The sequence below is a fragment of the Triticum dicoccoides genome, chromosome 7B (genome assembly GCF_002162155.2).
Source record: "Triticum dicoccoides isolate Atlit2015 ecotype Zavitan chromosome 7B, WEW_v2.0, whole genome shotgun sequence".
Taxonomy (NCBI): domain Eukaryota; kingdom Viridiplantae; phylum Streptophyta; class Magnoliopsida; order Poales; family Poaceae; genus Triticum; species Triticum dicoccoides.
The window spans coordinates 562,883,032-562,897,808 of NC_041393.1; positions in this window are offsets into that span (position 1 = coordinate 562,883,032).

The window sequence follows — 14,777 nt, forward strand, 5'->3', positions numbered from 1 at the left end:
TAGGCTTCCCGCCTCTGCCCTATTTAAGCGTGGCCGTGGGCGCGACTCTGACTGCCTGTGTACAGGTAACACTAAAAAAAAGACACATCCGTGACATTTTGGGCCGAACGATAATTGTGACAAAACCCGGTATCATCATAGATGTGGTGGGCTCCTACTTCTCTGACAAAAAATCATGACAAAAAAATGGGCTTTTTGTCCTGGGCGGGCCGGAGACGCAGCTGCATGACATTCTTTGGGCCGTCCATGATGGAAAAAACCGTGGTAGAAGTGAGGGCGAGGAAAATTTCAGCGAGTTCTCGGTTACAGTGGGTGGTCGGGGGCCGAGTGATGCGCGTTTCTCTCATACACGTACGCACGTGTGCGAGGCATTGTGATCTAACTGAACCCGAGCGAGGCGTTGGGCTCTAAGTGAACCCGGGCGATTGCACTGCAGGCTACGCGTTACTGAACCCGAGCGATCGATCGATGGCTATAACTTAATCCGATCGAGCGATTCCTTCGCTACTGCTGCTAACTGAAGCCGATCGATGTTGCCTCTGGATGAACAGTGAGCGTTGCGTGGGGGGTGGAGGGTGGGGGTGGGGTGGGGTGGTTGGATGAACAGTGAGCGGTGGGGGTGGATGAACAGGACCCCGTGGTGTTGCCTTTGGATGAACAGGACCCCTGTCGATCGAGCCAGTTGGGGCTGGATGAACAGGACCCCGAGGAGGGCTGGATGAACAGGATGACCCCGTGGAGGGCTAGATGAACAGTATCCTGTGGAGGGGTGGATGAATAGTAGTCCGTGGAGGGGTGGTTGAACAGGAGCCCGTGGAGAGGGGTGGTTGAAAAGTAGCCGGTGGAGTAGCGCACAGTGGAGGCTGGATGAACATGAGCCCGTGGATGAAGAGTTGCAGGTGGAGGCTGGAGGAGGTCGACGGTGGATGAACAGTAGCCCGTGGAGGTTGGAGGAGGTTGACGGTGGAGATGAACAGTATCCCGTGGAGTCCCGTTTTGCGGTACGCCACACCCCTCCCGATGAATAGGACCCCCGTTTCGACCGTAGCGCTCCAACACAAGTTCATTTCCTCCGTTTTGTGGTACGCCACACCCCTCCCAATCAACAGGACCCCGTTTTGATAGTAGGAGGTCCAACACAAGTCCGTTTCCTCCGTTTTGCGGTATGCCAGACCCCTCCCGATGAACAGGATCCCGTTTCGAACGTGGCCGGTAGAACACAAGGTTGTTTCCTCCATTCTGTGGTACGCTAGGCCTCGTTTCCATCGCCTGTTCCGTCCAAGCCCTCTTGATGAACACGATGACGCATTCCGTTCCGACCCAGCCGGTTGGCTCCCCATGAACACGACGACGATGCTGTTTCTCCGTTCCGGCCCAGCTATGTACACGGTTCCTGGCCGTACGTATGCACGAGTAGGCATTCGAGACCCTGCCCGTATGTACGTACGTGGCCGTATTTTCTTTCTTGCATACTGGCCGATGTACGTACGTGTACATGCTACGTGCGTGCCTCTACTACGACACGTGCGCGCCGCTACATCGACCAGTATGTACGTACACGTTCGCGACCAGAATGACAATGCTACATACGCTTCAACCAGGTGGGTCTCGACTGTCAGGCACTTCCTTGCATGCGAAGGTGTAGCTGGTGGGTCCTAGCAGTCAGGGGGGCGAATCGTTTTTTTTGCTCGGACGTACTTCCTTGCATGCGAAGATGTAGCTGGTGGGTCCCAACAGTCAGGGGGGAAACATTTTTTCGTGAAATGCAGTGGCCCGTCGGATGGGTCCCTGCTATTAGGTGGATGAATCATTATTTTCCGCGTAATAAGGAGGCACTTCCTTGATGTGGCCGTGGACCCAGCTGTCAGCCTCTCCATGTACAGTCCATGTTTGATGGAAGTCGTTCCTTGACCACGTTGACCATGCCACGCCGAGAGCACCAGGGCGGTGGACGACGGCGAGGCCTAGGAAGGGGATGACGTGGGGCCGGGGAAGACGCGGCAGTGGAGGCCCGCATGGAGAGGAGTACGAGGGTTCATTGGTTCGGCTGCGGTGTGAGGCTGCCGTCATTGCAGGGCCTGGCCAGCAGTGGGAATAGTAGTGGGCGGTGAGGCCTCCGTGGCAGCACAACCGTCCACGGAGGCAGGAGCATGCGGCACGACCGGTGCTGCTTTGAGCGGCTGGAGCAAGAAGACCAGAGGTTCAAGAAGCACTATGACCATTGGATGGACATCATATGGGCACTAGAGTATTGACTAAGTTGACAAAGCCCTCCGTCCCCATCAATTTAGTAGGTCCACAAGTCAGCCACCCACTATGGTGGGTCCCAGCTAGCAGGGGGTGTTCATTTTTGTGTGCTTAATAAGGAGGCACTTCCTTGCGTGCAAAGATATAGCTGCTGGGTCCGACCTGTCAGTGGGGGGAACGTTTTTTTCGCGAAATACAGAGGCCCTTCCGGTGGGTCCTAGATGTCAGCTGGAGGAATCATTATTTTACATGTAATAAGGAGTCATTTCCTTGTGTGCGGTCGTGGACCTAGCTATCAGCCTCTCCATGTACAGTCCACGTCCGATGGAAGTTGTTCCATGACCACGTTGACCACGCTGCGCCGAGAGCACCAGGGCGGTGGATGACAGCGAGGCCTAGGAAGGGGACGACGGCGGAGCCGGGGAAGACGCGATAGTGGATGCCCACACGGAGAGGAGTACGAGGGTTCACTGGTTCGGCTGCGGTGTGAGGCTGTCGTCGCCGCAGGGCCTGGCTAGCGGTGGGAGTAGTAGGGGCGGTGAGGCCTCAACGGCAGCACAGCCGGCCACTGGCGCTAGTTTGGGCGGCTGGTGCAAGAAGAGTAGCACTTGAAGAAGCAGTATGACCGTTCAATTCAAATCCAAAGGTTACTGCTACTACAGTCGTTTGTTAACTAAGTTGACAAGCCCTGCGTACGCATCAACTTAGTAGGCCCATAGGTCAGCCTCCCAACCGGTGCACCCCAGATGCCAGTGGGAGGAATCATTCTTTTTCGCATAATAAGGAGGCAGTTGATTGCGTGCGGCCAGGCCAGCGGAGGGAGTAGGGTGGGCCGGGGAAGCCTACGCGACATCACAGCGGGCCACAAGAGGAGGTAGCAGGCAGTCCCGCCGGTGCTAGTTTAGGCGGTTGGAGCAGGAAGATCAGAGATTGAAGAAACACGTCGACCATTCGATGGACATCAAATAGTCACTGCTGCTAGAATCGTGTGTTGACTCACAAAGCCTTGCGTAAACAAGTCAGCCTCGAAATATGTGGCGTGTATAGCCCATTTGCTATTATTTTTATAATTTTCACTCATTTTCTAATTCATATGGAATTTATTGCAGCCCGTTTTCCATTTTTAGAATTGCTGCCCATTTTCTGGTCAGTACCAGGGTTAAAAAAATTAACTAAATATGTGCGAAATTTTGAAAATTCGTAAATTTTTTCTGGGAACAAACTATTCTTAATCCAAAAATTAGTAGTCATACTAAAACAAATTTAAAAATTAATTAGTACTATGTCATGTTAAATCCAATGAAATACTATAAAATATCAGTGAACAACAAAAACAAAAAAAGAAACTAATATCCCATTTGCTATTTTTTTTGGAATTTTCAACCCCTTTGATATTAGTTTTAACAGACACTGACCATGCTCTTTGGCCGGGCCGGAATGCATCCCTCCTCGTCTTGAAAGATTTGCAGCCCAGTAAGTCGAAGAAAACAAATAGGCCTAGCTGTGGTATTCTTCAAAAAGAAATACTGGGCTACCTATTTTCCCAAAGAAAAACCTATTGGGCTGGTCATGTTGTTAGACGGGCCACAGAGACCGATCTAGTTTATAACCTGCTCCTCCGAATTACTACTCAAAAAAAAGTTGTGCAATTCTGTTGTTAATTGACTATACGTTAAAAATGATGTGGGTCCTAGATATCAGCAGGGTGGATTAGAGTAAAAAAACGACGGGTGGATCTGAGTAGTAAAAGAGGCGCTTGCTTGTGTTCGGGAGTGGACCTGGTGGGTCCGTACTGTCATACTCACAATTACAGTTCTCTCCCGATTCACTATGTTGACAGGGACCATTTGAAAAAAACTATTTTGATAGGGCCGGACGGCGGCGCCGCGGCGAGCGCACCAAGTCGGAGGATAAAGTGCTGTCGCCAATGTAATGGGGTGGATTGGACAATCTTATTGAAAAATAAAAATGGACCGGAACTATTTACGACGTTGACTACGATTTGCATGGGTCCGCTGGTTGCAGGAAGAAAATGCTGGGAGAAAGAAGACTGGTCGCTATCTTTGCCTAAGAATAATATCGACTTAATGTAACAACACTATCATAGGAAATAATATCCTCCTGTTAAATCATGAATTTAAAGAACTGGTGCATGAGCATTTAGCTTTATTTATTTATTTACTTATTTATGTTTAGGGGACCATGAGCATGTACCTGGGCCGGATTCATGTGAGAGCCTCCCCTCCAGTTAATTATGGGCTCCTCTATTGGGCCTTCATCAGTGGGCTGCATGTTATCAACAAGTGGAAAATGTGTTCCATACAAAAAATAGTATGTGTTACGTACTGTATGGGGCACTAAGGATCGAACCATGCAACGACTTCCAAAACATTGTGTTTGTCGGTCTAACAACACATTTATTCAACCAACAGACGAAATATACTACTGATTGTACATTCAAAACAGCAGCAGCAACCAGGGCTGGGGTGCAAGAGAAGTAGTAAGCAGGTCAAAAGAGTGAAGACGCAACTCTCTCTTCCAAACCAAACATCCGCCATTATTACAAAAGGGGCTACCAAAAAAGAACAAGTGTATGCATCAAACTAAATAAAGATCCTACTACACCAAGTGCACGCATCTAACTAACTGGCTCAGTTAGACGTTACTATTTATTAAGCTGTGGAGATTGGCTGACGGCTTGAACCAGATGGGTGCCTGACGGGGGAAACTCCAGCCAGCAGGTCGAAGTCTGATACTTGCGACCCTCTCTCCTAATTTGGGCTGCAGAGCATGGCGGCACATATTAGGGTATGGTGCATGCGGAGACGCATGGTATGCTGTGTACACACAGTTTTGCCTGATGAACGAAACCGTGCTGCCATCATGATCCTTGCTGTCGGTTATCTCTTGGTTAATCGGATAATTCAGTCCGACAAACAAAGAGCGTGTACCAAGGCTACTTACCAGCCTCCAATCAAAAATTCCAGAAGGCCCATAGAAGCTGGGATCCTGCTCAAAGACCCTGCAGTGACTGTGATTATATTCCGCGAAACAACACGTTCAGTATGTGCGAACGATCATCAGTCGTTCGCCGTCGTCTGATCGAGCCAGGAACCACCTGCAACTGCCATGCCGCTTTTCTTTGAAAGGTTATGGGATTAGGAAGGGCGGGGACACCAGGCGGCCTACAACATCATATCAAGTTGGAGTCAAATAAAAAAGGGCTCTTGATGTAGTCAATCTTAAGAACAACATGTTATGAGCATGATATTTTTTCAGTAAATGTTGACAGTAATATAAGCAAGCCATCATGATATCATAGGAAAGTAACATACTGCTGTAATAGCCATTTGTAGTGATGACTGGAGTATGCCAGCAATACGTCCAGCCATAGAAGGAGTCGATAGTGTAAATGAAGCCTTTGTGTTCAATGGCATCAGAGAACCATGGAGGATGTATGATCCTGCGATGGACGTGCAGATTTATCCACTTACCGCAGTGACCTGTCAGATAGGCGAGACCGCGGTTGAATAACACAATTAGCCTAAAGTCTTTATAATTCGCAGATCTTGTCGGCACTTGGCAGATTACAACCTTGAGCAAATCAAACTTGGTATCATGTGGGCTACTGTAAGATTCCGAGTATTCTGGGCCTCCGTGCCAAAGCAGTGTAGTGTTAATCGAAGGAAAGGGGATCAATCGCCCGGTGTAGACCTCCACGAGCATCCAGCTGCCGCGACCGTCGATGAGCACCATCCAAGACGTGTTCATGCCGACCCAGTACATACCGTTAATGTAGTTTAGGGTGACGGGGATCGGATCGCAGTCAAGGGGGTTGATGCTCGCCACCCTACGATCATTATGCTGCGTGACATGCTGTTTCTGAAGATCAGGCGACATCAGCAAGCAAGGAGCTGGCTTAAAAAGCTCCGGCCCGAGGGCTTTGAGTAAACAATATAGCCCCGATGAGCATGCGGCAAGCGGCATGGTACTGAGATTGTCCACACGCAAAACAATGAGCTTCATTACCTCTGTGGAGAGAGAATTCCAGCTACTCTTTCGACATACGCTGCTCGGTTCTGCCATTGTTAGTGCTTGGGTTTGGGACGAGGGGAGAGGCGCCTTAGCGGGGATGGAAGATTGGACGAGATTATGTGCGGACAAAGATGGAGAGGCGAATATGTGCTGCGGGAAGTGGACAGGTGATGATGACTACGGCATGCCGCTTGACTTACGAGACACATACCAGCAGTGTAGGGTCATATCGATGCCAGACAACTTTCTTGAGTGATCACAGTACTGGTACTCCCTATAGTACCTACTACTATGCCCTAGCTTGCTTGAGTAGAGTAGTAGAGTAGGACTCTGCTCTACTACTAGCACCGGAGGACTAGTATATTCTAATGTAAAATAGTTACAAACTTCAATGCCCGAGCGTGGAACGACTACGAACCGTGCTAACTCCAATCCCCAGCAAACGTTCCCTGGGAGACATGGCAGTTGCAAACGCCCGCGACATAGTTATAGTACTTGTGTATGGCTTAAAAACATGCCACCGTCGGATGGAAATCTGACGGTTACATGGGATTCGCCAGGATTGAGCTCGTGCCGAACAATCGCCAGATATCATTACTAAAAAAAAGGTTAAAACACCCGGGGCAATAACTTGCACCGGCTGACCACTAACAATGATACTAACATCCTGTCAAAAAAAACAATGATAGTAACATAGTTGTAAAATGGTCAAAGGCTGTGTCTACGTGGTGTTTGGAATTATATGCAAAAAAATAGCAAGATGCCCGTGCATTGCACGGCACACCATCATCACCAACTCGGTTTTTTCTCTACTCCTACTCCTATAAAAGACTCAGTTGGTGATGATGGAGGCGAGGAGGCGTGTTCAGCCGGACGTGCAGCGGACGGTGCAGTACTATCCGATTTGTTATAAAAAACAAAGAAGAGTAGTAGACATTGAGATAAGAGTAGAGATAGAGACTTAGGGAGGAGCACGAGGTTGTGGGAGATAAGGATGAACGAGGCAAGGCCTTATCTGTAAATGTGGAGAGAGGTGCGGGTATCTTTTGTAAAATTGTCATAGTTGGCTTTCTATCCATCAGATATAGATCGGACGGTCTATATTACAAGATGGCAGGCACACCATCATCACCAACTCGGTTTTCTATAAGAGTAGGGACTAGGGAGTACTAGTAACGACACCATCTACTGCTTCATGTGCTACTCCTGCGCTCCATTCAGCGGCCGCAACGTCCCCTACATCCACTCCCTCCTGCGCTCCGTTCGGCGGGCGCTGTTGAAATTTGGGGAGTGCACTCTCGCGACTGCTGGCAGCCACGACTTCACCGATGACGACTTCTTCCCGACCTCGGCAACCTCTACCTCAATGACATGGGCGGCAACCTCAACGCCAATGGTGCTGCTCCCGTTGCACCATATGTGTTTCTGTCCTTCCTGTTTGAAATCGTGGTAGAATTCATGTTTCTACTCTGTATCCTACTACTATGCTAGTCCACATGATTAGTTTCATCTCTGTTATAGCCATCATGATTTATTTTGTGCTTATTCGGATTAAATTCCATAGTAACTTTCTCATATATTCAACTGGCGCAACGTCCCCTACAGCCACTCCCGTTTCATGGACGGCCTGGTCGATGCCTCCAAGGAGCCCTTCGTCTACTGCTATGAGTGCCTGATGCCATTTTGGGGCTCGCCGGTGGACATGGTGCATCACCTCACGGATGCGTGCAGCGGTCACTACTGGCCCTTGGTGGAGAACATCAAGTACGAGACGTGCTACCCGTTCACCATGCCGGAGTCGCTGGAGGATCACCACCGCCTGCTAGTCTCGGAGGAGGACGTCAGCGTCTTTGAGGGAGTTCCGGACTAGGGGGTGTCCGGATAGCCGAACTATCATCATCGGCCGGACTCCAAGACTATGAAGATAGAAGATTGAAGACTTCGTCCCATGTCCGGATGGGACTTTCCTTGGCGTGGAAGGCAAGCTTGGCGATACAGATATGTAGATCTCCTACCATTGTAACCGACTCTATGTAACCCTAGCCCTCTCCGGTGTCTATATAAACCGGATGGCTTTAGTCCATAGGACGAACAACAATCATACCATAGGCTAGCTTCTAGGGTTTAGCCTCCTTGATCTCATGGTAGATCCACTCTTGTAACACACATCATCAATATTAATCGAGCAGGACGTAGGGTTTTACCTCCATCAAGAGGGCCCGAACCTGGGTAAAACATCGTGTCCCTTGTCTCCTGTTACCATCCGCCTAGACGCACAGTTCGGGACCCCCTACCCGAGATCCGCCGGTTTTGACACCGACATTGGTGCTTTCATTAAGAGTTCCTCTGTGTCGTCACCGATAGGCTCGATGGCTTCTTCGACCATCATCAACGACGCAGTCCAGGGTGAGACCTTTCTCCCCGGACAGATCTTCATATTCGGTGGCTTCGCACTGCGTGCCAATTCGCTTGGCCAACTGGAGCAGATCGAAAGCTACGCCCCTGGCCGTCAGGTCAGATTTGGAAGTTTGAACTTCACGGCTAACATCTGCGGGGACTTGATCCTCGATGGATTTGAGCCACAGCCGAGCGTGCCGCACTGTCACGGAAAGCATGATTTAGCTCTGCAGCCGGATAGTACCCTAGAGGCCGCACTCGAACCCGCTCCGATCATCAATTCGGAGCCAGCTGCGCAGGTCGAGGATGGATGGCTAGACACCGCCTCGTGGGCTGCAACCTCTACGGTGATAGAGCCGAACAATGACCTTTTCCCTCATGAAGCTCGTGACTCCGAGGTGGCGGACTCCTTGCCGGACTCCGAACCTCCCGCGCCCCTCCGATCGAATCCGATTGGGCGCCGATCATGGAGTTCACGGCAGCGGACATCTTTCAACACTCACCTTTCGGCGACATCTTGAGTTCGCTAAAGTATCTCTCGTTATCGGGAGAGCCCTGGCCGGACTGCGGTCAGGACGGTTAGGATGTGGACGACAAAGAAATTCAAAGCCCACCCACCACCCACTTGGTAGCCGCTGTAGACGATCTAACCAACATGCTAGACTACGACTCCGAAGACATCGACAGTATGGACGACGATGCCGGAGACGAACAAGAACCAGCGCCCACCGGGCACTGGAGAGCCACCTCATCATATGACATATACATGGTGGATATCCCAAAGGATGGGAATGGCGAAGGAACAATGGAGGATGACCCCTCCAAGAAACAGCCCAAGCGCCGGCGTCAGCGGCGCCGCTCTAAATCCCGCCACAGCAAGAATGAAGATTCCGGCACCGGAGATAATAATACACTGGACAGTGCCGAAGACAACCCACTCCAGCAAGATCTAGCGCAGGAGGACGGAGACGCCAGCCCTCATGAGAGAGCGGCAGAAGAAGAGGTAGAGGATTATATGCCTCCCTCCGGAGATGAGTCAAGCCTCGACGACGATGAATTCGTCGTGCCTGAGAATCCCGTCGAACAAGAGCGTTTTAAATGTAGGCTTATGGCCATGGCGAACAGCCTCAAGAAAAAGCAGCAGCAGCTTAGAGCTGATCAAGATCTGCTAGCCGACAGATGGACTGAAGTCCTCGCGGCCGAAGAGCATGAGCTCGAACGCCCCTCCAAAAGCTACCCTAAACGCAAGCTGCTCCCCCGATTAGAGGAGGAAGCATATGAACCCGCATCACCAGGAGACAATACGGCTGACCGACCACCCCATGGTCGCAACAGAGAGGCCTCTAGGCCCTTCACTAGACCCGTACCCCGGCATCGCTCGAAAATCACAAGGCCACAGGGGAACACTCCGGACTTGCGAGATATATTGGAGGATAAGGCAAGACAATCAAGATCGATCTATGGATCGCGTGGGCGCCCCACGGTACGTGATGACAACCGTCGCGCCGGACACAGTAAGTCTGGCCGGGCCAAACAAAACAGATAAAGCTCTTTTGAGCTCCATCGTGATATCGCCCAGTATAGAGGCGCCGCACACCCACTATGCTTCACAGATGAACTAATGGATCATCAAATCCCCGAAGGGTTTAAACCCGTGAATATCAAATCTTACGATGGCACAACAGACCCCGCGGTTTGGATCGAAGACTATCTTCTTCATATCCACATGGCCCGCGGTGACGATCTTCACGCCATCAAATATCTCCCCTCAAGCTTAAAGGACCAGCCCGGCATTGGCTTAACAGCTTGCCAGCAGAGTCAATTGGGAGTTGGGAAGACCTGGAAGCCGCATTCCTCGATAACTTCCAAGGCACATATGTGCGACCACCAGACGCTGATGACCTAAGCCACATCATTCAGCAGCCAGACGAATCGGCCAGACAATTCTGGACACAGTTCTTAACCAAGAAAAACCAAATCGTCGACTGTCCGGATGCGGAGGCCCTCGCGGCCTTCAAGCATAACATCCGCGACGAGTGGCTTGCCCGGCACCTGGGACAGGAAAAGCCGAAATCCATGGAAGCCCTCACATCACTCATGACCCGCTTCTGCGCGGGTGAGGATAGCTGGCTAGCACGCAGCAACAACCTCAGCAAAAATTCTGGCAGTCCGGATTTCAAGGACCGAAATGGCAGGTCGCGTCGTAACAAAAACAAATGCCGCATCAACGGCGACAATAGTGAGGATACGACAGTCAATGCCGGATTCAGAGGCTCTAAACCCGGTCAGCGGAAAAAGCCATTCAAAAGAACTACTCTGGGTCTGTCCAATTTAGACCGAAAACTCGATCGCTCGTGCCAGATACACGGCACCCCCGAAAAACCAGCCAACCACACCAACAGGGACTGTTGGGTATTCAAGCAGGCGGGCAAGTTAATTGCCGAACACAATGACAAGGGGCTGCATAGCGATGACGAGTAAGAGACCCGACTGCCGAACCATAGAGGACAGAAGGGTTTTCCCCCACAGGTGCGGACGGTGAACATGATATACGCAACGCACATACCCAAAAGGGAGCGGAAGCGTGCACTCAGGGATGTATACGCGATGGAGCCAGTTGCCCCGAAGTTCAATCCATGGTCCTCCTACCGGATCACTTTTGACCGAAGGGACCACCCCACCAGCATCCGCCACGGCGGATTCGCCGCATTGGTCCTAGACCCAATCGTCGATGGATTTCACCTCACCAGAGTCCTGATGGACGGCGGCAGCAGCCTAAACCTGCTTTATCAGGATACAGTGCGCAAAATGGGCATAGACCCCTCAAGGATTAAACCTACCAAGACGACCTTTAAAGGCGTCATACTAGGTGTAGAAGCCAATTGTACAGGCTCAGTCACACTGGAAGTGGTCTTCGGATCCCCGGATAACTTCCGAAGCGAGGAGTTAATCTTCGACATAGTTCCGTTCCGCAGCGGCTATCATGCCCTGCTCGGACGAACCGCGTTTGCAAAGTTCAACGCGGTGCCGCACTACACATACCTCAAGCTCAAGATGCCAGGCCCTCGAGGAGTCATCACGGTCAACGGAAACACTGAACATTCTCTCCGAACGGAGGAACATACAGCGGCTCTCGCGGCAGAAGTACAATGCAGCCTCTTAAGGCAATTCTCGAGTCCGGCCGTTAAGCGGCCGGACACAGCTAAGCGCGCCCGGAGTAACCTACAACAAGACCACCTGGCACGTTCCGAGCACGCGTAGCAGTGCGGCCCCAACCCCAGCCCCTGTAAAATGTCAAAACAGGTCCTTCGCGTACACCATTACGCCCTAAAGATACCATGGGCATGGGGAGAGGGGCACGACCACGATAAGCCCAGACTGCGGCTCAGCCACACCAGGGGCTTTGAAGTGTGTCGTTCTTTTTTTCTTTTTCCTTTTTATTTTTTACCCACAGGACTCCGTTCGTCAGAGGCCCTGTCCGGCAGCAGACCTGCCGAACTCATGATGCAACAGCCAGGAAAGGATAAAGGCTACAATGAATATCCAGGTGGTCTCCATTACGAGCATTAAATCTGTTTTATACACCACTCCGCAGCCTACCCCTGGAGGGGGACATGTTTAACAGTCCCATCCCTTGCTTATCGCACTATTTGTATTGTTCTGCATTCATGGCAGCACTTCTTGAATAAAACAATGCATCACCATTTTGCTTATAATTGCATTTATTTTTTATACATATGTTCATTTACGACATGTTGCATCCGTACACTTTGGTACGGTTAAAACACACCAGGGGCTTATGTTTCCTGCATCATGGTGATATAAGTCCGAACACTTTCACAAGTGCGGCACCCCGAACTTATAGCATTATATGCATCGGCTGCGAATCATGTCTTGGGTCAATAGTTGGGTTTGCCCGGCTCCCATGTTTTGGTACCTTACGTTCCATTGTATCGGCTAAGGTAGCACTGGGAGAACCACTGCGATTGCGCCCCAGTTGAGCTGGGTTAACGCCTCAGTGGAGAAAGCTAAAACTGACCGTCATGATGAGGCGAGAGCCGGTCGCTGTTCGAGAGGTTTTTTGCGAGTCCTTAAAGTCTTATGCCGCTTAGAGCGAGGAGCCGGATCTTGTCCGGCCCAGGCGTGGATAGCGCCCCAAATTCGGCCTTCCAAAGACTAGGGGCTTCGCCGAAATTTAAAATTATAGAATTCTATGGCTAAGTGAGAGTGTTCAAGCATTATAAGTCCGGTTGCCTTGTTTGCTGTGTTGAGCGCCTCCCTAGATGGACCCAAAAATGGGAACAAGAGTGCTCAAGTTTATCCCGAACACCCCAGCACTCGTGGCATGGGGGCTGAAGCCGACGACTTGCCATCTCTCAGATTTGATAAACAGCCGCACAGAAGGTAATATTTTAAATTAACAAGTGTTGCTTAGCGCATATGAACTAAGTTTTCAGTGCACAGGATAACAAAATGCGAGTCTACTCAAAAATTACATCTTTGGAGCACTCACTCGCAATAGTGCGGGCGCCCTTTAGCACACTCTTATAATACATCTCGGGCGTGCGATGCTCCTTGCCCTCTGGTGGCGGGTCCGTCAGGAGTTTCTGGGCATCCATCTTGCCCCAGTGCACCTTTGCGCGGGCAAGCGCCCGAGGGGCACCTTCAATACAGGCGGAGTGCTTGATGACTTCAACCCACGAGCACGCATCCACCAGCCACCGCACCAGGCCGAAGTAGCTCCCAGGCATGGCCTCCTTAGGCCACAGCCGAACTATGAGGTCCTTTGTGGCCTGTTCGGCCGCCTTGTGGAGCTCGACCAACTGCTTCAGTTGGTCGCTAAGGGGCACCGGATGTCTGGCCTCAGCATACTGAGACCAGAAGACCTTCTCCGTCGAGCTCCCCTCCTCGGCCCAGTAGAACGCGGCAGCATCGAACACGCTGCGAGGAAGATCTGCGAACGCTCCTGGAGAGCTCTGAATTCGGGTAAGCAACAGGTAATTAACACTCACATGCTTACTTTGCATGAAAAATGCCTTACCCGCTGCTATTTTCTTCACCGCCTCGATCTCCTGGAGGGCCTTGTAGGCTTCGGCCTTAGCGGCTTTGGCACTCTCAAGAGCCGTTGCAAGCTCAGACTCTCGAGTCTTCGAGTCACGCTCCAGGCTCTCCTGTTTTTTCACGAGATCCTGGAGCTCTTGCTGTACCTCCGCCACCCGTGCCTCCTGCTTCTCTCGCTCGGTGCGCTCCGCAGCCGCATTGCGTTCGGCCGCGGCCACCACCTCTTTCAGGGTCGCCACCTCGTTAGTGGCCCCTGCAATACCCACGTTATCCTTGTCATTCTTTTTGCAACCGAAATCCTTTTCTGTAAGGTACAATTTTAATAAAGGTGTTACTCACCTTCCTTGTCCTCGAGCTGCTTCTTGGCACGGCCGGGCTCGTTCTCGGACCGCTCGAGGCTTTCCTTCAAAGTATTGACCTCCGCAGTCAGTGCGGCAGAGGTCAGCAGCGCAGCCTGCAATCCCGTATTGACATATATTTTATGACTCCTGCGTATATCTTTTTAGATCCTCAGTCCGGCTTTTCTTTCTGAACACCGAACCGAGCATCAGGGGCTACTGTCTATGTGGTACCTTCTTATATATATCGAAATTCTTACCTCAAAGCCTGTTAGAAGGCTGCTGCAGGCTTCGGTCAGCCCGCTCTTGGCGAGCTGAACCTTCTGAATCACCGCACTCATAACAGTGCGGTGCTCCTCTTCAATGGAGGTGCCATTGAGCGCCTCCAGCAAGTTATCCGGCGCCTCCGGTTGGACGGAGGCTGCCGGCGTCACGGTCTTGCCCTTCTTACGAAGGGGTCTCCCACCGAACTCCGGAGCCACTGTGGGTTCCGGGGCCGAGTCCGGTGCAAAGTCCGGGAGGTTGTCCTGCGACACCTCCGGGGCCTCCTCCTCCTGGTGGGTCCCTTCCTGGGATCCCACCTCGGCTTCGTCCGCGTCACGGGTGGTGGAGGCAGTCGGAAGAGAATCCATATCCGACGCACCTAAGGACCCGCTCGACGAAGCGGGAAGATCATCCTTGGGCGGACTGCAGGGTTGT